The sequence below is a fragment of the Suricata suricatta genome, chromosome 13 (assembly GCF_006229205.1).
Source record: "Suricata suricatta isolate VVHF042 chromosome 13, meerkat_22Aug2017_6uvM2_HiC, whole genome shotgun sequence".
Classification (NCBI taxonomy): Eukaryota; Metazoa; Chordata; class Mammalia; order Carnivora; family Herpestidae; genus Suricata; species Suricata suricatta.
In genome coordinates this window covers 66,667,809-66,694,251 of record NC_043712.1, presented here as the reverse complement: position 1 = coordinate 66,694,251, position 26,443 = coordinate 66,667,809, and positions in this window count along the sequence as shown.

Sequence of the window (26,443 nt, the reverse complement as noted above, 5' to 3'; positions counted from 1 at the left end):
TCTCAGATCATCAGATGGTGTGCAAGTCCAGCCAGCATTTGGTGTGCATCTAAAGGATGTGTCACGTGAATCCAAAAGTCTATTTCCTAGTGTTTGGTGGAATAAGCATTGGTTAGAAGTACCTTATAGGGTTTGAAGAGAGTCGTTCTAGAAGTATCTTTTCTAATAGACAAAATCTCCAGTTTATGAAGCATGATGCTTAAGGCCATTGTCGTCTAGGAGAACACTGTGGAAAGATTGCTCTACAAAAGCATGGTTATTCTCAGTAGAAGCAACTGGGCCCTTACAATATCGAACTATATCTCCTTTTGTCAATTGTGGGTCAAAAGAGGCAAAGATCGAATGCATTTGATGTCCAGAGACTATCTCCAAGAATGAGAGTCTATGAGTTCCTCAGGGAGTGAATCTGAGATTTACTGGGATAAATGAAGGCATTTAAATACAATGCCTTCAGCCCAGGTATTTGGAGAATCTCTACAAATTTTGCCAACTGAGTCATACTAGTGTCCTTAGTGCATTTGACCAACCCTGAGGATTGAGGATGTGATGCATAGTGAAAGTGTTATAAAACTTCCCAAACAGCACAGACTTGTAAAGCACTTGACCAGTAAAATGGTTTCCCTGATGTAGTTCAAGAGGGGTTCGCAAGCTAGGGATAATCTTTTCTAACAGAATTTTCGCTGCAGAAGAGGATTGGCCTATCTATAAGGGAAAGCTGCAGTCCAGTGAGAAAACTTACAAACTATGATTAGAACACACTTATATCCATAAGATGGGTGGAGCTACTGTGTGAAATCCATTTGCCAAGCTTCAAATGGTCCATTGGACAACTTAAAATGCCCAGAGGAGGTATGGACAGGTTTCCCAGGATTGTATTTTGGACAAATGGGATAAGCAAGGTAGGCACTTTTTACCACCTTCTTGATATTTCCCCACCAATATTGGTTCATGAACACTATCACTTCTCAGTAGACCAATGGTTTAATGCATGTACTTTTGTAAGTAGTGAAAATTTTTAGAATTTCTGATAGAGCTAGATTGTTATTTGGTCCAAACCAGAGTTTGCTCTTCTTATCTATCCAACAATTATTAGATTTCCAATATTGTTTCTCCTTTTCTGGGGCCAATTGTTGGGCATCCATCTCTGGTCAATTTTTCCAAATTGTTATTTGGAAGAACAACTCTTTGGAACGGGACAGAGGTGTGGCTATTGGTCTCCTTGACAGCTGCATTTTTGGGAGAAATTTCAGTGAGGCTGTTTCCTTTGGCTTTTGGGGAGTTGAGTTTGGAATGTCAAGGAAAGTTAGTAATAGCTAGAGCCACAGCAAAAGTATGGCATCTAATAAACTTTGGACATAGGAGCCTTTTTAAATCTTATCCCCTTTGGAGGTAGGGAGACCTTGTTGTTTCCATAACATTCCAAAATCCTAAGCTACCCCAAAGGCATATTGACTATCAGTATAAATATTTGCAGTTTTGCATTGGCTAATATATAAGCTTGAGGAAAGCTGTAGAGTTCAGCCTGTTGAGTTGAAGTAGCCAAAGGTAAAGGTGCTGCCTCAGTGACTTCAAAGGGAGTTGCCTACCCAGCAAGGTATTGATGATTTTTATCCTTTAAATAAGGAGCAGCAGTAAACCATGAAAACTTTTCATTGGTTAGAGAAGTTTCTTTCTTTCTTTTTTTTTTTTTTTTAATTTTCAATGTTTATTTTTGAGAGAGAGACACAGAGTGTGAGTGGGGGAGGGGCAGAGAGAGAGGGAGACACAGAATTCGAAGCAGGCTCCAGGCTCTGAGCTGTTAGCCTAAGAGCCCAACGCGGGGCTCCAACTTGCAAACCATGAGATCATGACTTGAGCCTAAGTCGGAAGCTTAACTGACTGAATCACCCAGGTGCTCCTGGAAGAGTTTCTTGTAAATTGTCATGGCGAGTCAAAAGGTGATCTCTCAGTGTTAAGCAGTTATGAGGGGTTTCTCCCTAGTGAAGTAGGGAGAGGGATGGCAGGGTTAAGGCTATTGCAACAAGGAAGAATTATATGAGAAGTTAACAGGAGAAATTCATAGGAAGTGAGGAGACTGGCTTAAAAGGGTTGAGTGTCATGAAAATTTAGGAGAGTGTCTACTGCATGGAGTGAAAGGATGGTTAAGGGGGACCCTGTGACTATTTGTTCAGTGGTCTTAACTGAGAGGGCAGTGGCAGGAATGGCTCTGAGGCCGGGGGATACTCCTGAGCCACAGGGTCTGGGTGTTGGGTATAATACCCTATGGGTTGATGAGGGTCCCTGTATTTCAGGTGAGCTCTAACAGGGCGTTATCTGCCCTCTCACATGCAAAGGAAAAGAGAAGTTGACAATAAGTATGTCCAAGGGCAAGGAATGTTGTTAGACTTTCCTTTGAAGTCTCAAAGATGGGGCACCTGGGTGGCTCAGTTGGTGAAGCGTCCAACTCTTGGTTTTGGCTCAGGTCATGATCTCATGGTTGGTGAGTATGAGCCCCACATCAAGTTCTGTGCTGACAGTGCGGAGCCTGCTTGGGATTTCTCTGTCTCCCTTTCTCTCTACCCCTTCTTTTCTCTCTCTCTCTCAAACTAAATAAATAAACTTAAAAAAAAGTCTCAAAGACTATGGCAACCCCCTCTTTCCAAATAATAGGGTTAAGTTTATTGCTTTTTTAAGTAAAACCAAGAGGCTGAGCTATAGAGAGATGTTTGGAATCCAATTTTGACTCTAGTTAGCCAGTCTAAGAAAGCTTGTTAGTTGGCACTTGGTTTTAGGTTTTGAGGAATTCAGGATGCCTTGAGGTCTACCTGGATCCAAATTTAGTCCTTGTTCTGAGGTAGGTGCTCTAAATATTTAATTTCAGTTTGAGCAAACTACAGTTTTTCTTTAGAGACTTTATGTCCCTTTACAGCCAAAAGTTTTAACAGATGATGCTGTCTTCCTGTGAAGAGGTTTGAGAAGAGGAGGAGAGAAGCACATCGTCTATGTATGGCAACAAAGTAGAGCCTGCAGAAAACTTTATATTATCCAAATAAGCCTTAAGGGCTTGTGAGAAATAGGAAGGGCTCTGTAAGCATTACTGTTCATGTTCAAGTGTATTGACATTCTTCCCAAGTGAAGGCAAAAAGATACTGACTATCCTTATTAACCACAACACTAAAAAAATGTGCTATATAGGTCATTTACACTTGATCTTAGCCAAAAGGACAAGAAACAATACTACGCTTACAGTGAAAACTTCGCTTTCCCTGGGAATGGATGTCAGTAGTGGATGACGGTTGGGAATGACAGGGTGATGAGGGACCACAATGTTATTTATTGCTCAGAGGTCCTAGACAAACCTCTATACCAGGCCATTGTATTTTTGTTGTTGTTGTTGTTGTTTTATTTTTTACCAGTAAAATAGGGGTGTTACAGGAACTAGTGCAGAGGATAATGAGGTGCTGAGTCTTGTAATCCTCTATTATGGGCTTGATGCCTTGAAAGAATTCTTTATCTATAGGGTATTGATTCTAGGGAGAGTTGATCCAATAGGAATAAAGAATGACTCCCCCCAGACTCAGCTACAGTGCCATCCGAGAGAGAACATAGAAAAGATGCCAAGGGGTCATTTATTTCCCCTTGTTTGCTATTTTGGTTACTACTGTCAAATTGTAGAGTTATTTTCCCCTTTTGGGAGAAAGAAATTCCAGCAAGATATTTTTCTGAGAAATATTGGCCCAATAAATGAATAGGGGCAGTGAAACTAAGGAGAAGAGGATGAGTATTTCTCAGAGGACATAGACAGAAGAGAATAGGATCAGAGACAGGAACCTCCTACTGTTTGGACTGTTTAATACTCTGAGGCAAGGGCTGCTTTATAGCAGTGGGGTTAAGCACCGGGAGTGTAGCTGCAGTGTTAATAAAGGCATAAAGAGATTCATTCCTAATCTGGAGTATAGTTTCTCTAAGCCGATTAAGAGGGAGGATTGGGAAGAAACATAGCTCCTCAGAGCCTTGTCAGTGGGTATTAGGAGGATGTGGGAAAGTTGACACCCTTATTTCAAATGTCCTGGTTCCTTGTAATAACAACAGAAACTAGGCTTCTGGTTTTGTTTAAGGGCCTTCATTTGCTGGAGTTGAGCACTGAAAATTTTAGTGGTCTCTCCTCCAGGTGACTCATCTAAGATGTGAGCAAGTTGGTTTGCCAGGTTAATTAAATCTGTAGTGGACATAGTTTCTCATCCCATCCTGGTCCTTTTAAGTAAAAGGGAAGGATCCTGGATCAGTCTACAAATAAACATAGAGTTAAAAACTACTCAGATGGATTCAATATCTAAAGGAAGACCAGAATTTTCTTGAAGGACAATATAGAGTCAATTGTAATAATCATGAACAGATTTATCAGGCTTTTGTATACAAGCATGAATTTTGTTCCAATCAGCAGGCTTAGGAAAAGCCATTACAATTGTTCTGTGGAAATTTCCAGCGAGTTTTCTAGCATCTTGCCAAAACTCAGTGGTCTGTTTCTCTAAATCCTGTTCAAGATTTTTCCCATTGGGCTAGTTTCACCCAATGTTTGGCCTGACCCTCAGAGACGAGCATGTGGACCAATTGCTATAAGTCTAAGAAAACAGGTTGGTAAGTTTGAATAATCACAGTAAGTTCTTCAGTAAACTAGTGGGGGCCCCTCAGTCATTTCAAGAAACTCTTTTAACTATGGCCTCAATTCAGCCTCAGTCTGGGGAACATAAGAAACATGGGTTCTATTTGGATCTTCAGAAGATTTAACTTTAAAGGGGCAGATTTTAACAGGTTCAGGAGAGGGGAGGCAGAGGGAGCCTCTGAGGAAAATCAAGGTTCTGTAAAGGGATTAGAACGAAGGAGTAGAGGAGATGAGGAAGGAGCAGAGAGAGCAGAGGAAGATGGCACCCAAGGCAAAGCACAGGATGGCTACCACCTCTTAGCAGACAGAGAGGCTGGGGAAGGGGAAGAAGAGGCCTTGAAGCTACTCCCTCTTTTTTTAAATGTTTGTTTGCCTCATTTGGTTTATAGATCGTGTGGGGAGATCCAAGTTTAGATTCCTGATGACATTTGGAAGCTTCAGAATACCAGTTAAGGTAGGACTCCCATTCAGTTTTTTAAATTTTATAACTGTGGTTATCCAATCCCACTTTGTCAAGATTAAATTTGGGAGGATTGAAAGTTCCCCATAACGGCCATTGAAGTTTTAAATTATGTCTGGTTAAGTCAGTCCATTTATTTATAAATGCATAGGTGGAGGGACCATCGTTTTTAAACATAAAACTGGCTGGAGTTCCTGGAGGGAAGTCACCCTCAAAACACTCTGATGACTGGGATCCCATTTCTTAGTGGTTTTTCAGGAACAGTCTGGTTCCAGAGGGAATCAGACCAAAGCCCAGTGTAGTTCTAGGAGAAACAGTCCAGTCTCAAACAAAACTTGCACTGAAGGGTAGCACAGTTCCAACAGGAACAATTTGATCCTAAAAGGAGTTGAACCCTTTAGCCTATACAATTCTGGCTGGCACAGTTCCAACAAGAACAGTCTGATTCTGAAAAGGAATCAAACCAAAGGCTAAATGATTATTCTCAGAGTTAAGAAAAATCAAGGCCTTAAAATAGATCCTAAATATACCCTAGAGAGCTCGGAAACAAAGATTTCCAGAAGAAAATCTATCCGTGAACCCCAACATTGGTGAGAAAGCAGTGAGCCTGTATAATGCTGTGGGTACTGCCCCTGTTTACTCGCCAGCCCTGGAGCCCTCAAGGGTCCCTCTGGATCCCACTGCTGCCCAAGTAATGTTAGCCTTCGAAATAAAAACTGCCAGTTATTTTACCAACAAAAGATGAGTTTTTTGGAGAATACAAAGGAATTGCAATCTGGGACAGAGAAGCTGTGCTGAAACCCACAGGCAAGTCCTGGGAACAGAGGCGAAGTATCCTTTTTTAAGGAGAAAAGGGGTAAGTTGGGAAGGCTGTTATAAACTAAAAGTTAATTGGAGTAAACTAAGAGTTTGAAGTGTAATGGCTTCTCATTGGTTGAGCTGTTGCCCAGAGGGATAAGAAAAGCGTCTCTTCCTCTATCTACATGCAAGGTCAAGTCCGCGTAAGGTCAAGTCTGTCTCTTCCCTTTGGGTCTGCAATTGACTACAAATGGTAGCATGTGTGAACTCCACCTGCTGGGTCCTCTGGACTCTGTTTTAGTGAGGTTTCTTGCTACTAATTTTCCCAGACCAAAATGGTATCCTGAGCCCTCTGCAGTAGTGAATAAGCGTATGCTCAGAGATCTTTTCCTAGAATAATTTTCCTAGGAATGCAGGAAACTGGATATTAACCCAGGGACTTCTGTGTGTCTGTATTTTTGTGCAAAAAGACAGGTTTGGCTAAGGAAAGAATACCACCTCTGAAGTCAGGGAGACCTGGACTGGGAATCCAGCTCTATCACTGCCAGTTGGGTGACATTGAGAAAGTTACTTGACCTCTTCGGATCCCAGTTTGTCCAACAATAAAATGTGTATGATTATAATAATATTCACAAATGACAAGGTAGCGCTTGCTGTGTGCAGATACTGCTGAGAAAACTTGAAGTTTGTTTAATCACTTACCATTCACAGCTGTCAGGTGGATTAGCCCCAGGTGGAGTACTTTATTGTTCCTGGTTTATTGCATATTAAAAGAAACTTTTCCATTTCCGGTAGCACTGGCACAGGCTCCATGCTGTCAGTGCAGAGCCTGACCAGGGACTTGATCCTATGAAAGGTGAAATCTTGACCTGAGCTGAAATCAAGAGTCCCATGCTTAATGGCCTGAGCCACTTAGGCGCCTCCTAGCTTTTCCTTATTAATAAACAATGAGGCTGTTTTAACCAACCAGCGTGCAGACCTATGGGCTAATAGTTCTCTGAAGAATTCTCAATCTTTAATTAGCATAATCTCTATGAAAAATCTTTATTACACTTAAAAATCCTTGGCTTTCCCCCTTCTAGGAGTTCCTCAGTTAGTTTACTCACCAGCGGGTGTTGCCTTGCATGGCAATTTTTTCCCCTAGGCACTGGTAGTCTTTATTCTATTCTTTGATGGGTAAGAAGTCAATTAATGGGTGTTTTTCAAAATTAACTGTAAGTGCTACTTATGTATGGGTTTCACGTCTGTGTAGGTGAGGTGAGGAGTGATGATGTGTGCAGGGACAGAGGGTCTCCTTCTCTGGGCCTCGGTACCCTATAACCACCCTCCCCTTGCTGAACAATCATTGAACCACGGGGCCAACTAGCTTGGTTGCTTGGAACTTACATAGTTTAAGGGACTATTTAAAGAAAAGAATTTTTACAATCTCAGCAAATTTTTGTTTGCAAACAAATATTCAAATATTTAAAGCAAGAGAACAGAATCCAATGCATGACAAGTTTAAAACGAGTGGGAAATTAGAGTCTCCTAATTGGAATGCCTACGAAGGATTGCTTGTATATCATAAGCCTCCAAAGGAGCTTGGACAAGTGGAGGGCCCCGAAGCTTAAGTTTTAATGAGTTTCACGATAAATCTCTCTGATGACACTACCCTTGACTTTTCAACCTGACTCTTCCAGCAGCTCAGTGCTTCTGGCTTTCTTTCAGCTTCCAGTAACAAAGCATACTTTTGTGAATTGAGGGTGGGGAGTTGCTTACTTATGGACGTAGATGGGTCATTGGTTAGGTACCTGGCCCTTTCCCTGTGGGTTAGCTCCCTCCTCGGAATTGACTAACTGTTCTGAGCTTTGCTCGTTCTTGCTAAAATGTAATGAGTGGACTTGCAGGCCAGCCACCTGTAATTCTGTAAGAGGGAACAAGCGATGCGAGTGAAGGTGTTGTACATTTCACAGCCACAAATCCATGAAAACTCATGTATTGTTGGTTTTGAGCAGGCTCTATTCTAAGGAAATCTAATCAACAATACTTGAAAAAAGCAAAGTAACTAACAGGTAATTTAAGATATGGAAATTTATGCTATGTGCCTACAGACAAGTAATAATAAGTGGCTTTAAGTGATAATAACCAGCCTTTCTTCATGGTGGATAGGAGTGGTCTCTGATGACTGTTCTCCAGATGATTCCAGAGACCTACCTTGAGGGTATGTCTAGCATTTTAATGGGCCTATAGCAGGTTTTATAAATATTTGATGAATAAACACATGCATTACAAAAGAATCCCGCTTTATAGAAGTGATATCTAGAAATTGCTCTTATAGTACAGCTACACTCATCTTATTCTCTTTTCTTTTTCTTCACTATCTTAAATATAAATAACTTTTTCCAATTCTAGGATCTGGGATCTGTCCCTTGGGATGAACAAACGCCTTCTCGCTGGTTATTAAACCCTGTTATTAAAGAAAAGCAAGGGAATAAAGGCTTCACATATCCAGGGTTTGAAAAGCAGGCTGGCCCCAGGGTAGGGTTAGATTCCAGGGCCTGGACAGGACAGAGCTCAGGCAGGTGTGGCAAGTCCCAAAGATCTCTGAACCTGGTTCCAAAAGTGTAGGACTTGGGGGCACTGGGAGTGTTCTGGAGCAGGCTGGGCCTGGGAGCCTGTGCGGAGTTCCACACACCTGCTTAGGAAACATTTTCTTGTCAGAACAATGGCCAAGTGGCAGACCACTTGCTCTACAAGGAACAAGGACAGGCAAGGAACCAGGTGCCAAGAGATCCCCCACCACCCCTGGATTCTGTGAGCCCCTGATAACCGGAGGGGAGGGAAGTGCAGTTAGAAAAGGGACAGATTTGGACTTCCCACCAGGTCAGAAGAGTGGGTGCCTGAAAGGGACTGAATTTGAGTTAGGCAATAAAAGACATGTGACACATTCACATCCCTCCTGCATGGAGTCCGGGGACAGAGTGGATAGGTGAGCACTTCCTAATCAAGGGGAGACTAGTTGGAAGCTGCTTTGTAGTTTGGCAAAATACAGCTTGGAAAGAACTCTCATTGGTGGTGGAGGAAGCTGGTTAATGGAGAGTTGGGTCACGAGGCTGAAGTTCTGGGGAGTGTACCTGGGGGAGGGGATAATGGTCAATGGGATGGAGGTAGAGTGTGGCTGGGAGAGTGAAGCCCTGAGGCAGACATTTGAATTTCATCTAGGTCGCAGGCAGGACTCGGGGAAAGGTTCTGTGATCAATGCCTGTCGGAATGTGGTGACTGTAGAAGGCTAGTTCCGGGACTGGGCATGGCCTCCAGGAAGGACCAGGTTATTCTAGAATCTCTTATTATACACTGTGCCGTGAAACATTCTGGCCCTTCCAGCGCCTTTCGGGGTTCCTCAGAGCCTACTCTTATCTGCAGACCCCGAAGCTTATCGTTGAAGACGTCTTGGGTGACGGGCCCGAGAGTGCTGGAGAATCGGCTTCCGGCTCAGTCCAGCCATCTTTCAGACCTTTAGCCCAAGATAAAGATAGAGTCAGTACTCTTCAGGATTGGGCCAGAACTCCTAGGGACATTTTAAGCCTACCACTCTATCTCGTAGGCTTTGGAATACACCTCAGATTCCAGGCCATTCTCAAAGTTTTCCCCAAACTTGGACCAAGTGGTTGTGTGGTGATTTGGGGAACATTTCAAGATGACCCAGAAGTCTGCATTCTGTTTTTGAACGGGAATTTTTGTCCCCCCGCCGAGGCCACTCCTGGACTTCGGGACTTCTGTAACAGACAGGCATGTCTTCTCTTTGCTTTGAGGGCAGAAGATGTCTTGCCTTAAGTGTGCTGTGGGGTGTCAGGCAATCAGGCGGGCTTTGTCATAGCACTTTGCAGCTGTGATTCATGTAACATTTCATTTCGAGAAATGGCATTTCTTAAGACCCTGCTGTAAATTGAGATGAGATGATAATGTGTTTTTAAAGTACTTAAAGGGAGTCGGAGACTCAAGTGAGGTCATGCGTGTTAAATGCTACATGGAGCTGTTGACAGGCTGCGTTAAGGTTTTTGGCATTTAAGTAAATTACCAGTGAGAGGAGAGGGTTCCATCAAGCCACCTTCTGACACGAAACTGCACAGTCATCTGCGCAATCGCCGTGCCTCCAGCCTAGAAATGGAGACCCAGGCTTTTATGGGGCTCTTGGTTGCTTTCCTTAGATTCATTGTCTGTGCTCAGGGAACAGTTTCAGAGAAAAAGGACTTTTGTTAGCACTTCACTCTCTTCTCTTTCCCTTCCTTCTTGGAATTATACATAGGGTAGGAGACAGCCCTGTGCCTCTCACCATTTTATGTTCTAGAATTTACCATCACACTGAACTGTCTCTAGCTGACAAAGGATTTCTAATCCTCAGCCTGTGGCCATTCTTTTGGAGTAACATCTGATGAGAGTCTCATTACAACAAAACATGTGAAATAGATTCTTTTGGAATGTTTTGTGTTAGGTTTGAGTCACTTTGAAAAATTGAATATTATCAGACAATACAGGGACATTTTGTCTTTCCAATCTTCTCATTTCTTAATTTTCCTCTTTTAAGTATTTTCTTTTCTAATTAAATTTTTGATTTTATCAAACTAGTATCTAAATCTGGTTTTAAAACCTAAGCACATTGCCAAAATTCTTTAAAAAGAAATCTCCCTTAAACTTTTTTTGGTCACAAAATCAATGTATTTTAAAAATTTATTTATTTATTTTGGGAGATAGTGTGCATGAGTGAGGACGGGGCAGACAGAGAGGGAAAGAGAGTCCCAAGCAGGCTCTGTGCTGCCAGGGCAGAACCTGGAGTGGGACCCGAACCCATGAAGCGTCAGATCATGACTTGAACTGAAATCAAGAGTTGGGTGCTCAACTGACTGTGCCACCCAGGCACTGTGAGAATCAGTGTATTTTAATTGAAGAAAATTTGGCAAAATTCCAAAAGATCGAAAGCAAAAAACCTACACCAAACATGCAGCATTTCTCCACCTGGTCCATTCTCTTGTTAGAACTGTTATTCATTGGATGTTGGTTCTTAAGCTGGACTTCTCTAGGACACTTAGCTCCCTCGTCTTACAGTACAATTTTTTGTTTTTGTTTTTGATTCTCTCTGGGCAATTCTCTCCACTCCTGCTTCTAACAAATCTGATACGTTTTATTTTATGTTTTGGTCCTACCAGCAGCCGAGGGCTCCAACGGACAGCCCCCGAGTGGCCTGGGGCTTCCCTTCTCCCTCAGGTTGTTATAGCTTGCTGGTTTGTGATGGGGTAATCTGTGCAAGATTTGCTCTGTTTCTTCTCTCACTACTCTTTCGCCTTTGTTCTTTTTTGCCTTTAGGTTGCAATAACATAAATATTGAGAAGCACCTGTGTGTTTTATTTGACAGTTGAAGTAATTATGTGTGATTAATTTAAATGCTAAGACCTAGGGGAATATGTCTCAAGAGGTATGCCCGTAGTCACAAAATATGTCAGGTTACATGTAGGACGGTGCAGCTGTGAGTGCCACTGTCCAATAGATAGCACCAGCTTTCCAGAATCACCTCTTCACAGAGGGGTAGCAGCAGCCATCAGAAAGAGGACGGTACCCTTCAGATGTGCAACATGCACACATGTGCATGTGCACACACACACACACATCATTAGGAGCAGTGTTGGAACGGAGACTGGAGGGCATGAGAAGGTAGGTCTGGAATTCCCCTTTCCACCCAGGCATCTTCAAACAAAGACTGGGATTTTGAGCCGATCATCAATAATTACCCTTCCCAGATTTCACTAGAGAGAGAGGAAGTTGAAACTGGAGGAGATTTAATCATTACTGCATAATTGAGTTTAACTGGTTGAACTACATTCCATCTTTGTGAGGCCGAATGGGTTTGGGGAGCCTGTTGAAGAATAGTAAAACCAACTTCTTCCTTGTTCTTCCCTGAACCAAGACTATTCGACCACTCCTGCGGCCCAGAGGAGAGAACACCTGAAGAGGTATTCAGCAAATGGTTAACAGTGCTTAGCTGTGGGGGGGCGTGTGTGGAGAATTGTAGGAGACGGTACATTTTCACCTTGTGGATTGTTGTAATGATTGAGATGTAGAAGGTGTGGCATTTTTGTAATAATAAAAGACAACCACAAAGTATACTCTAAAGGCCCGGAAGCTGATTAGCACACAGCTGATCAGTTTGCTGTGGCCTGTGCAGGTGCACGTGCTGGTCAGCTGTGCTTGCTGACGGAGTCCTTGCTCAGGGAGAGGACTGAGAAAGGCCAGAGGGTGGGGTGTGCAGCTTAATGCAAACTCAGTACTACCACTAGCAAGCGGATTGGAGGTTCCTCATGATTGACGGTAGGTGAACAGCTTTGTCTTCACATATGACGCATTAGGAGGACACACATTTAACGTATCGTCCATACCAGGATATTTTGAGAGTTAGTAGGAACTCTAGGAATAATTCTGCTGGGCATTCATGTAAGCCAGGACTGCTCTGTAAACAGGGACACATGGTCTCCCTAAGCACAGGACACTCGTACAACCTTGAGTATATGCCATGTGGCTGTGTTCTAGCAGTAGAGGTCACCTGAGGGCTGTACCCCATGTCCTCAAGAGGATCTAAGCATCTAAACTGATCTCTTTAGTGAACTTCAGTGATTAAAAGGCCCTAGAGTAGCCCTGTCCTATAAAAATGTGAGGTGAGCTACATATATGTAATTAAAATTTTTTCTAGTAGACACATTAGAAAGATGGAAAGAAACCAGAAATAATGATTTTAATAATATATTTAACCGATCATATCCATGTGGTGGACAGAAGAATGCCCTCCAAAGATGTTCACGTCCTAATTTTTGCAACCTGTGGTATGTTACCCTACTTGAGACAAGGGACTTTGCAGGCATGATTCAGTTAAGAGATGGAGAGGCAGTTCTGGGTTATTCTGGATTATCTGGACCTGATCTAATCATGCAGATCCTTAAAAGCTGGAAGCCTTTCTTGGCTGTGGTCTGAGGAAGATGTCATTACATAAGAATGGTCAGACGGGGAGCATTGCCAGTGGCCATGAAGATGCCAAAGGGAGGCCCTGAGGTGATGAATGGGGGCAGCCTTTGGAATCCGGGGAAGATGTTCCCCTAGAGCCTCCTGGAGGGACACAGTCCTGCTGTCACCTCGGCTGTAATTCCAGGAGTCCCATTTCAGGCTTCTGACCTCCCAGACTGTAGGATAATAAATTAGTGTTGTTTTAAGCTACTAAATTTAGTAGCAATTTGCTACACTAGCATTAGCAGTTATAAGAAACTAACACAATGCAACATATTCTCATTTCAACATTTAATTACATAAAAATTATTTTTTATGCGTTAAAAAATTTTAATGTTTATTTATTTTTGAGAGAGAGAGAGAGAGAGAGAGAGAAGACAAGTGGGGGAAGGGTGAAGGGAGAGGGAGACACAGAATTGGAAGCAGACCCTAGGCTCTGTGCTGACAGCTCAGAGCCCGGTGCGGTGCTAGAACTCATGAACTGTGAGATTATGACCTGAGCCAAAACAAAGTTGGATGCTTAACTGACTGAGCCACCCACTTTCCCAAATCACATAAAAATTATTAATGAGATATTTTATATTTGCTGTTTTTCACACTAAGTCCTCTAAGCTTTATGTGTATTTTACAGTTCAAGCCCAGCTCAGATCTCAGTTCAGATCTTGCCCATTTCAGGTACTCAGTACGCATGACTATGGGCTCCCATACACAGGTCTAACCCTCTGCCCCAGGACTGTGGCATCTGCAGAGCATCCCTCCAGAGGAGCCAGGTCTCCCGCCCTCTGCTTCCAGCCAGTGGCAGTTTGTGAGTGTGTGTGTACACATTTGTCCCCTGTACATCTGTGTATGTGAGGGTTACTTCCAGGAGCATTTATGCTATGCCTGAGGGGGTGGGTGAGGGCCAGCAGCCTTGGCAGACATACCAGATGCCCCAGGGGAGAAAACGGGACTTTTTTGCAGGTCCTAGATGTCCTTCCAGCAGGAACCAGCTTGCAAATTGATCTCCTGCTAAAGATCCCTCATCACTGCCCCCATCTTGCCAATCTTGGCCAGCAGCTATTTCCAGGCCTCCACAGAGGCCAGCATTGACTTGTGGAGGGTCTGCCTTCCATTTTTTAATTAATTTTTTCATTCCAGCTTTATTGGGATATAATTGACCTACAGCACTGTGTAAGTTTAAGGGGTACAATGATCAAATACACATATACGTTGTGAAATGTTTAACACAACTTTCAAGTACATGATATGGTACTGTTAACTATAACCCTGTATTCCGATTCCATCCTCCTGCCTTTGCACCTGCACGGGGGCTGCCCCAGGACCGTTGCACCGCTGTGCTGACACTTCATGGACGGGACTGAAAGAAGAATGGCAAATGATGTGTTTCACGAAGGCAGAGCAAGAAGCAACCTTCCTTCATTGGATCTGGTTTACAGTGAGGGGTTGCATAATCTGCCAGTTCTCTTTGAGGTTGTGGGGAAAAATCCCAATGCAGGGAAAGTCCGGCAGAGACATGTGCTTGCCGGAAAGCTTGAATTGAGGCCACATCAGCGCGCGTTCATACAGACGGGAACTGGAGCATTCAGATCATTCTCCTGGGCCTCTCCCAGAGCATGATCCACAGTTACCGGGTTACCCGGTGGGTCGGACAGTGGGGCTGCAGGACTAGGCGGAATATACATCTCTTTAATTTGTGGGCATAGCCTCGTATCCGGAGGAAGACCGGCGGAAGTTGCAGGTGCTATGGTCTTAACTCCTCGCACGAGGGATCTTCATAGTATTAGATGTGCAGGAAAGGTCACAGGAGACAAATTGCACTTGCTAATGGTGGTGTTGATGTTACAAAGCAAGCAGACAAGCCCCTCGTGCCCTCCCCCTTCCCTGAAAAAGCACATGTTATTCTCGCCTCTGATTAGATTTCCTGGAGAAATGACCCATCACCTGGGCTGGTAATCCTAACGTCCATCTGCTTCTTCTGGGTCCCTGCTTCTGATTGTGATTCATTTCTCTCTGGCACATGTTGTTCTGTATTTCTGATTAGAAACACAGAAGGTGAAAAATAAGGTGGCAGCTGAATATATTGATATAATTTGCTCACGTAATTTATGCTGTTGATGATTCTGAAGTGCATTTAGAGGCATTAGCCTTCTAATTACGGATTTTCACAGAATCTTTTGATATGCAGATGGCAGTCGGCCCCTGAGTGGAGGGCCTCTATCTGAGGTGGGGTGTGGAGTGCTGGAGGTAGAGCTAGTCTGACCACAGAAAGAACCCAGAAAGAACCGTACATGTACTAGTTATGGTCGAGCTTTCCCCCTGGGCCAATGTCAGAGAATTTGCAACCCCCCTGCAAATCTTCAAAGCGCTATATACATAAATAAAATGAATTCAGTAAACTGGACATGGAAAATATTTCCAGGGAACGTCTAGTCTCCATACCAGTGTGTTTTTACTTTTAGCTTGCCAGCAGAGAGTAGCTCAGACTCCCCAGAGTTTTGACTCCGTGTGTGTGTGTGTGTGTGTGTGTGTGTGTGTGTTGTGTCGTGACTAGAGAGGTAGCAGTGTTCTCAAGAGGATAAAAGTGTGAGGGCATGGCACACTGTCACTCCATGTTTTTCCTCATCCTTCCACCTCAAGAGGCATTTACAGGCTCTGTGGTGGTAAAATCCACTGACACAAAAGCTCCAGCCCCTTTTGATTGTTAATAGGTTAGTGCAAGGCAAGGTGTGAGCTTACACTGGACATCTTGTCCTGAGGAATAATGTATGAGGCTCCTGGCTGGACCGCAGAGTTGAGGGATCCTTACAGAGAAGAGCTCAGTACACTTTCTTCCCCCCTCACTGGGCAGATGCTCAGTGTGTCTGTAGCAACCATGTTGCTACATGCTCTGGGCAGCTTAGGGCTGCTTTACAACTCTTCCCATAGTCCACCCTTTGCCAAGTGTATCCCAAGCTCTTCCTTGTGACCATGGCTTTCGAAGCCCTCCAGATTGGCCACATCCCTCTTCTTTAAGCTCATTTCCTTCTATGCCCCTTCCTATGCTCCGTGCTTGAAGTCAATTAAATGACCCTCCTTCCCCACACAGCTCTCATCTGTCTCCATTCTGCCATCGCTCACACCTGCTGTGTTTCAGATGTCTTCTCTTTACTACCTCCCTGTTCCCAAATATTACATGTTATTGCAGGTATAAGGCATATGTCCTCTCTTCAGAAAGCCATGCCCTGTCGCCTTTCTGAATGTTACCTCTTCTTCTGCTGAACTCTGTTCCTCTCTAATGACAAATCTCTTACTCCCTTTGATGTTTATGGATATTTATGTCTCATTTCTCCCACTAGACTATAAATTTCTTGAGGGTAGGGACCCATGTGAAATCTATCTGCTTCTTCAGTGACATCGTACCCATGGTAAGTCACTATTTGTTGAATAAAGGAATGAACACAGCATTGCTCAAAAGCCATTGAGATCAACAGTCTCAGAGGTCACTGGTTTGTCAAAGTAACTTCCAGGGTCACTTTCCTTGGAATAGGGACAGGAGGTTCTTGAAAATGCAGATTCAGAGGTGCCTGGGTGGCTCATCGGTTAAGCGGCCGACTTTGGCTCAGGTCATGATCTCATGGTTCGTGTGTTCGAGCCCCGTGTCAGGCTCTGTGCTGACAGCTAGCTCAGAGCCTGGAGCCTGTTTCTGATTCTGTGTCTCCGTCTCTCTCTGCCTCTCCCCTGCTCATGCTGTCTCTCTCTCTCTCAAAAATAAATAAAACATTAAAAAAAAAAAGAAAATGCAGATTCATAGACCCCTGTGAGACTTCCTGGGTTAGAGTCTGTGGGAGTTGGGGCCTGGGAATCTGTGTTTTAAGTAAGATCCCTGAGAAGTCTGATTTTTGAGAGCCTCTAGGGATTTACAAGATGTGTTCAGTCCGCTTGGGGTTACGTCCCTTTAGGATAAGGATCTAGAGAGTGATGTTGAGGGGGCTGGAGCAATTCTATTCCACTGATGTGCCAGAGTGGCTACATTCATTTCAGCTTTAAAGCTGGGAAAGGTAGGGCACCCGGGTGATGCAGTGGGTTAAGCGTCAGACTTCGGCTCAGGTCATGATCTCATGGTTCCTGGGATGGAGCCTCATGACGGACTGTTCACTGACAGCACAGAGCCTGTTCCAAATCCTCTGTCTACCCTCTCTCTGCCCCTCCCCCTCCCCTGCTCATGCTCTCTCTCAAAAATAAGTAAACGTAAAAAAAAAATAAAACCACTGGGAAAGGCATGCTGAGGTGAATTCGGTTATGATTTGTAGCGAACCTATCCTTTAGCACAGCGAATCCTTCTAAATCGGGGAGAAAAATACATCCGGGGCCGACGGTTCGATGTGCTTGTGCCCATCCACTAAAGCGTTGTCAAGGATTAGCTCCAGCTTGGAGCAGAACCGTGTTAGAAAATTCAAAGGTCACTGGTTTAATGAACAGAACTGGGTGATTACTTATTAGTCAAAACCAATTTTATTTTGAGTAAAGCCACTGAGGAAAATCAGCCAGGCTTGAGACCTCAGGGTGGAGAAGCAGCTCAGTCAAGATGCCAAAGAAAAACACACAGCATCCAAGTGAGTCTTTTAAATGCTTCTAAAATTTCAATAGGAAATGGGAAATGGATTTCTGTGGACGTTAGTTACTGTGGCTAATGGGTAACTAAGGAAATACTCTATTCTTCCCTATTGATTTTTCCAGGTGATTTTAACCAAGTGTAAAAGCTATCAAGAAGAAAAATAGCATCCATAGCTACAGAGGGAGAAAAGCAAATAAAAAGGAACACCCTTCACCCTTTACAAAAAAAGCTTTTCCCCAAGGAAAAGTAATGGGGTGGTCGAGGGTTTCCAAAAAGGGACAAGTACTTTAAAATGATGGCGTAACTGGGCTGCTGCTAATATTTAGAAAGACAGAATTTTAAGAGTGGAGCTGCAGAGAAAATGGCTCAAGGTTCTATTTTCAGCTTTTCAACAGGTCAGAGGCAGCTAATGAGGGCTGTTAGCAGGGCGGCCGGCGCGCTTTTGTACAAGCCTGTACTAAAGCGGAGACTAGAGGGGCCTTCCCAGGGTTGAAGCAGCAGGCACAACAGCTGTCGGACCCGTTTTTCTAAATACTCTGCTTTTTTTTCTTTTAATTTTCAACTTGATGCCCAATAGGAGGAAATGGACCTGCTTGGATCATTTAGACAAGCTTCTGAGTCTCCATTTGACCACAGGCTGTGTGGCCACTAACCCTGCAAAGAACTGCCCGCTAACTTGGAGCACTCAGAAGGCCCCTGCGGTGTGATGGTCACCAAGTGGCCCTAGAAGTCCTAGTGAGCCTTCCTTCTATACGGTTGGGAAGATGGGGACACTTCCTTGGAGGTGCCCAAAGAGTTTCAGTTGAATGAGGCTGTCTATTTTATTTGCTTGAGGCCAAATTGTGGCTGTGTGTGTGTGTGTGTGTGGCCTCTGGGGTATGTGGATTTATTTTTTCTCCCTCTCTCATCCTGGGCCAATTTGCCTTATCCAGGTTAATTGCACATCTTTGTTATTATTCTGGAAATTAGGCCATCCTGGCAGTCTCAGACGGAGCCACCTGGGCTCTGAATTATTGCGTGAATGTTTTGCTCAGGGGCCCAGAGACAAACATCTTCAGAGACATCTTCCTTCTCAGGTTTCCAGTTGTACTTGCTTACAGGACTGACAAATTCAGGTTTTTCCTGCTGTCTTAAATACCGCCTTCGTCTTGAAAAAGCAAGCAGTGCAGCATATACTGCTCATGGGCAGCAAGAACACGGGATCACCTTTGGGTCCCCGGCCCTTGCTTCCCCGTGGTGGTGGGTGCTCATGGGATATGTACCTGTGACAGGGCCCCATTTCATGTCCCCTCTCTGGCCGTGGTCTCAGCAGCCATAGTTCAACAATCTTACTGAATGGGGGTTACTGTCACTGTTATTGTCCCCAGGATGGAGAGTGAAACAAAAGCGGGCAGGCAGGGAGATGGGAAGGGGCTGCGGCCGTTGCCTGGGGGCTGTGACAATATCCAGCCCATGAGACTGTCGTTGAAGCAGGTATTTGGATCAATCTCCTCTGGGGAGGATTAGATTCAGTTGTTGTTTTGGAAGAACTTGCACGTGTGAGCCTAGCATTTTAACTTTGACTAATGACTGTTCAAAGAGAAATCAGAGTCCTGGGTGATGTCCTCTGAAAAATGCTTTAGGAAAGAAATTACGTAACACCAGTGCTGGCTTTATCACTTGTGTAGTGTCACCCGAGTCCCTGGGCTTGTGAGCTTAAGCCATTTTTCATCCACGTCTATCAGTTACTATGGACAGTGGAAGCACCATAAAATGCTATAATACTCCTGCCAGCTCTGAGCACTAAGCACAAGTCTTGCCTTTTACATAGTCTTCCCCACTTACCTACTCTTCCCTGGCTGGTGGTCTCAAACTAGTCCAGTCTGTTCTTCTCTACTTATGGTATGGCTTTGGGATCCAGACATTGCCTAGAAAGGTTTAGAATCTGGAAGATAATTTGCCAAAATGACATCCCAAAAGTTACCTCCTGGTTGGATGGATTAAGCCCCTAATCCAGTGGGTGTTGTGTGTCTCCCGATGTGATTCGATATGAAGTATCCTACATCTCCTCTGATGGATTCTAGCTGGCAAGTGTCTGAGTCGGATTGTTTGGACCTAATTTCCAGTTTGCAGGCAATATGGGGATGGGAGAACAAGGTTAATGACAGATAGCCTAAGGAAGCAACAAGGCAAATAAATCCAGAGGGATCCAGAAGATAGGACGTAAGCTTGACAAATGGCTTGCTCTGTTCAACAACTCAGTGATGTGTGAGAGGAGATACGTGTTCTAGGTTACAGGAAATGTAAGGAAACATAATACCTGGATATAATGCATGGTCCCGGATTGGATGCTGATTTAACTAAACCAGCGCATTTTGGGGTCAATGCTGGGGACAGGGATCTGAAAGGTATTAGATTAGAAGAAACTTTATAAACATGGAAAGATGAGTGATTATATATATCAGTATGTAAACATACGATGTAGATGTGACACATATCTATGTACATAAAGGAAGTGTGGAAGGATAGACACATAGGTGTTAATTGCGATAATCTTGGGGAATAAAAACATTTTTTTAGTTTTCCTTTTTTTATTGATATTTTCTACCTGCCCAACTTCATTGAGATATAATTGAGCTATAACATTGTATATAGCTCATTGTATACAATGTGGTGGTTTGGTATGTGTATGTTTTGCAAAATGATCTGATTTTTAATATTGAAAAGATATTACTTTTGTAATCACAAAAGATTGTTAAAAAGAAAAACCAGAAAGAAACTCCTTTCTGGCAGAAATAATGAAAAGGGACCTGCAAGCCAGGTCAGCTGGACATGTGAACCCAGGAAGAGCCCAGCAGAGATCCTAATTCTACAGCTGTGTTGCCCCCACTAGTTCCATTTTGAGGCACAGGTGAACAACTTAAAATCTGTCACAATATAATTGAATGTGCAGAATGACTTCCTACTGACGAATCTTGAGAAGTGGGGGCTGTTGGGATCGAGGCACAGGGCATGCTCTGCACCATCTGGGCATGAGGCCAGCCTGCTTCTGCTCAGGACATGCTTAGTTCTACATGGGAAGCACCTCTTCAACATAGGATCTCGATAGCTTTATTGATCACCTGGGAAATTGCTCAGGGCCAGCTTTTATCAGTGACATCTTTCCTTAATCAAAGCTTTTCCTGTAAGAGGCAGATGGATGGCGCATTGTTTTCTGCCCAGATGTTAAATGACATTTTACACTGAAATAATAACCAGAAAGCTCTGTGCTGTAACAATGTGTCCTTTGTCTCAGGCAGGTTAGAGTAACTCGATGATACCTCCTGAACACGCAAATGAATGAATCACGGAGTGACTTCTCTGATCATGCTTCGATGGTAACTTTAGGTTAAGGAAAAACACAGCCAGCAGTGAAGCACAGATGAACCAGAGGGGAAAGATGGCTTATAATACAACGACTTCAAACCTGATTTGCAGGGTCACATCTGCCCTGTGGGAGGGAGGTGGGAAGGCCAAGGGTACGCTGTTCCTTAGTAAAATCAATTATGCTCAAATCAGGTCATCTGGCCTGTGGAGCTGAGTCCTAGGACCTGAAGGTACCAAGTTGACAAACCTGCCTTCGATTATGGCTATTACATGTAGATTATGATTTAGGCTAAGACTGGTATTTCTCACAGAACAGCTCGGTTTGGGAAAAGCTGTTTGTTGGTGTGCTTGGCAGATTTTTTCACATTAAGATGTGCTGTTTAAATGAGTTCATGAAAAAGTCTCTAAATGCATAAAACATAGAACTACCAGGGGAGAAAACCAATGTTTACCTCTTGCAAAGTGGGTCGGCATGTGCGCTGGTGTTCTCCGGCCATTCAGTGTTGACACTCAGGATTGTCCGTCTCAGCCCTGTAGTATCAACGCTGTTAAATTCCCTTAGCCACTGCACTAAAATACTAAGATGTAAAGTGTATTAGGTGAAATGTAAAATGTGGTCAGATGGCAGCAGTTTCGTATGATTCAATCCAGTAAGTGGCCTTTCGCTTAGAGGAGCTTAAACATGAGTTGGGAGGCAGAGGAGTAACTTATAAATAGACACAAAATGATTAAGAACTAGAATTAAGAAGCCTTTATTTTGAAGTCAAGAACACACACATTTGTAAAGCCTTAAGGTTTTTTTCTGAATGCCTCCATGAAGGTGAATCTTTTCCACTAGATGAACCACAGTGGAAATGAACTCCATGACTATATGCAACTCCGTTTTTTCCCCGAATGTTATTTTCTGCCCTGACCCCTCACCTTTTCCCTGAGTTGACTCTGGAAACGTTCACCCTCTCCTTTTATACCACCAAGATATATGCCATGGTAGCTCTTTTGCAGAACACGCCGAGTCTCTGAAGGCAAGACCCAAAGAAGAGTTAATATTTGAGATGCGGCAGCGTCTCCGGCACAAATAAGCAGCTGCCCAAAGTGACTGCTTTAGAGGACACGAGGCTCACTTAGAAAGCTCTGGTTGTGTTCCTTTTAAAATCACACACATTACTTTATAGTCACACCTTCTGAATCAGGGCTCAGGGGCTCCAGAGTCCAGAGAGAGGCATTTTGTTCCTCCTGTCTGCATTTTATTCAATTTCATATCCCCTTTGAGTGGCTGTGACCTGGCAGGTTCGTTTTCAGGTTCCAGAGAGACTTCACTCCCGATTATTTGTTAGGTTTTTTTTTTTTTGATGGGGGCTGGGCGTTAATATTGTAACACTATTGTAGTATCTCCTCTGATAGTTTCTGTCTTAACCAGGATTGAATTTCTAACAGAGAGCCAGCTGAACTACTAGAATCACACATACGTGCTGGGCTGATACTTTCTCTTCTCATTGCTTTCCTCAATAGTGCTTTTCTATTCTATAAGGTGAAGGAAAATCATGACTGTCTTGGCACTGTTAAATAAAAGGTCAGAATTAGTCCAAACTGTCCTGAAAATCAGGCCACAGAAGTTCTGGTCTCGGTTCTGAAAGAGCTTTCTGTGTTGTCTTGGACAAATTTATTAACTTCTGGCAACACTAGTTTCTTCCTTGGGAAAATGAGGGCGTAAAAGCGGATAATCTCCCAGATGGAGTCATCTGACTCTAAAACAATACAAGTCTGTGTAAAACCTTGTATGTCATTAAGCTGTTTTTAAAATTATCCTATGATTCTTAAACATTCACTTTTGTAAGGAGTAAGAGAGAAGATAGCTCAGGAATAGGTTGGTAGGAAAATCCAGGTATGAAAATGCATATAGTAATATGGTTATATGGAAATCATTTAGATTTGATTATTCTTTTTGAGATATTTTCATCTTTATAAGAAAATATTATAGGGGCCCCTGGATGGCTCAGTCAGTTAAGCCTCTGACTTCAGCTCAGGTCATTATCTCACATTCGTGGGTTTGAGTCCCGCATCGGGTTCTGTGCTGACAGCTCAGAGCCTGGAGCCTGCTTTGGATTCTGTGTCTCCCTCTCTCTCTGTCCCTTTGTTACTCATGCTCTCTGTCTCAATAATAAATAAACATAAAAAAATATCATAATAGAGGGTTCTGAAGATTCTGGAGTGTGTTTCTGACAGCTAAAGCTTCTCAACTCCTTTATTTGAAGATTAGGTTCATGGAAACAAAAGTAGTTATTTGTACTGGAATAAATTTATGGCCACTTTAAGGTTCCGTTTTGTGGATGAAGATTGCTGTACCTGTTTTTTAAAAATTTATTTTAATTAATTAATTAATTAATTAGTGTATTTTTAATGTTTTATTTAATTTTGAGACAGAGAGAGAGAGAGAGAGAGAGAGAGAGATCATGAGAGGGGGAGGGGCAGAGAGAGAGAGGGAGACACAGAATCTGAAGCAGGCTCCAGGCTCTGAGCTGTCAACACAGAGCCCCACGCAGGGCTCGAACCCAGGAACTGAGATCATGACCTGAACCGAAGTCGGAGGCTTAACCCAACTGAGTCACCTGGGCTCCCCTGTTATGCCTGTTTTAATGTTTTGACTCAGACCTGAGCATTTAGACACATGAATGGCATTTGCAGAAATTTGGGCACTTGTTTATGCTCAGGGCTAATATCAGTTAGAATAGTTCAGTCTGTCATCTTGGGCGCCAGACATCACTCAGGGCCCGGCCTGATTTGCTCCAGTGTGAAGTTCGGACTTGAGCAAAGATTTGCTCCAGAGTGAAGGTTGGGCTCAAGTATCCTTGCTGGAGACATCCTGCCACCTTGTGGCCAGCCGTGGACTTGACATTGTGATTGTCCCCTACGGGCAGGCTTGGCTAGGCTGAGCCTGGGGTGGAGAAGCAATGTATGCCAGGCATTACCGGGCTTCAGGATTCCAAGCCCAATTCTGTGGGTTCTGTTCACTATTTATAGACCTTTTTACTGATCACCAAGTATTTTTAATGTAGGCCATCCCAAAGGGAGCTATATTCCTTTCATTCTTTAAGAATGCTCGTGTCGCTGATGGGATGGCAGAAAGGGAGAGAGGTTAAGTGTTGGCAATGATCTTGGTTCTGCTCCTAAATCAATTCTTGCTTCAGGTAAGTCCCAGATCTGGAGTTGAGAGGCCAGTTTCTGCAGATCAGACTGTTCGCCTTTGGGAAGACCCCTCACCCGTCTGTCCTCAGCTAACAGCTACAGCATTTTACCAGGGTTCCTTCCCCCAGGTCCGTGACCACCTGTCACAGCATCTGTTTGTGGTAGGTACTATTCTTATCCTCACTTTGTAGCTTTATGGAGATTCAGAGACATTAAGTAACTTGTCCAAGGTCACTCAGGTGACATAAGTTAGAACTGTGACCCAAACTTAAGTAACATGAGTCCCCACTACGAACCCCTCTGTCTGGTGTCTGTGAAATGAAGTAAAAACACCCATTTTCTAGCACACAAAGCAGATGTAAGGCCTAGGGAGAAGATAATGCAAATGAAAGCACTTTTGTAATGAAAAAAGACTTCTTCACATGCTGGTTGACATTTTAAAAAACTGTCTTTATTACTATTATTACGCACACTGTTGAGATTATTGTTAAGTGCAGGCAAAGATGGTCTATCCCCTAAATGGAAGAGAAGATGACTTCTTAGAGAGAAATAGGCACATTGATTAAAGAGTTACTTGCAGTTGCTATTAATGCTGTTCTCTAATCCTCTCCTTTCCTCAGTTGCTTCATGGTTTCAGATGAAGCCGATCCTAATTAGAGATTCCATTTGTGGGAAATGAATTTGTTTGTGAATTCAATATATAAATGAAAGGCTGGCTTTGGGCCACTGGGGCAACACCTAGAACCATGTGATGAAGTTCTGGGGTTTGGCCTGTTGCTAGGTGAATGGACAGTTAATGTAAAATAAAGGAAGGAACAAAAGACGTGTAGTCATTCTCTCTAAAGGGTAGGGAGGACTTCGTTTTGTGTTCTGTGTCGGTGGGACCTGAGTTACTGGAATGAGTGGGTGTCCTGCAGAGATACCCACCTGTCAGTCTGCTTTGCCAACTTAAGTGCAGCATGTGCAGCATGAAAATGGGTAATGCTCGAAGTAAAACCCAACCAAACAAAAAGCAATGTGCCCTTGTTTTCTCAAAGCTGATGTTGGGCTATCACGAAGCATACACTAAGAAGCCTAGCCATAAAATATAAAGGGACCATAATGGATGCAAAGTACATAACCGTCTGCTTTAGGTAACACATATTCACCACTCACATACCCACACACTGTTCTCACAAATATTCCTTCAACAGGATAAATTCAGAAAAAGGCCTAGGTTGACTAGCACGTCTTTGGGAGGCAGGATCCTGCTTGATAGTCTGTAGAATCAATGGAGCAGACATGAGGATCTATCAGAGATTTATTTTATTTTATTTTTTAATTTAGCATTTTATTTTTATTTTTGAGAGAGAGAGAGAGACACACAGAGTGTGAGCAGGGGAGGGGCAGAGAGAGAGGGAGACACAGAATAAGAAACAGGCTCCAGGCTCTGAGCTGTCAGCACAGAGCCTGATGTGGGGCTCGAACCCACAAACTGTGAGATCATGACCTGAGCTGAAGTCATCCGCTTAATCGATTGATCCACCCGGGTGCCCCTCTATCAGAGATTTTGAAAATGTATCCCTGTGGCTTCAGCGGGGGAAGCCATTTGGGTTTCTTTTAGTAGATATAATTTGCTGACATTTGCCACTTTGTATTCACAGTTGGGACACCATGACCCACAAGTTAAATATCTATATTTTTGGTGCCTATGTTTTTTGGGTGTGTGAGTATCTTCATAGCTGAATCTTACTATCTACCTATATTGTATATTCAGAGATCTACAGGCACTAGAAATAGAAAAAATGCACATGGAATTCCTTCTCCAGTAAACACACACACACACAGAATTTTTAATAGGTTGTACATAATCTATAGAATTTAAATTTATATAACTTCAAGGGTATATTGAAGGACAAAATAAGTCATAAAAGTAAAGGTTGAATGGGGTATGCAAAAGGGAGAATGTATCAGTTCTATTTCTCACTGATGGTGATGGTGATCGTGGTGGACAGCTTGGATATGAGTTAAGTGTGTAAGAACTTGGCCTTCTTAACATCCCGGAAGTTACTTCTCTAAGTCCTACCTAGCTAGTGTTTGTGGGGGATGGGAAATCTAGTACACCACATGACCCTGTATGCACAGTGGTTTCAAATTATCTACACTCCTGTTCTCCCAGTCTATACTGAAGAACATCATGAAACACATTGTTTCTCCCATAAGGAAGTTGTTGCAATGTTGTTAATTACATTACACGATGGATATCCTCTTTATGAAGACTCTTAGGATAAATTAATTTGTTCATGCAGCAGGAGCAGTAGTGTTTCTCCTGGACAATTAAAAAAAGAAACCGTATGACCCTGAGAATTGTGTCACATTAACCACTATAAGCCTGAAGCTAAATTTGCAACTCATT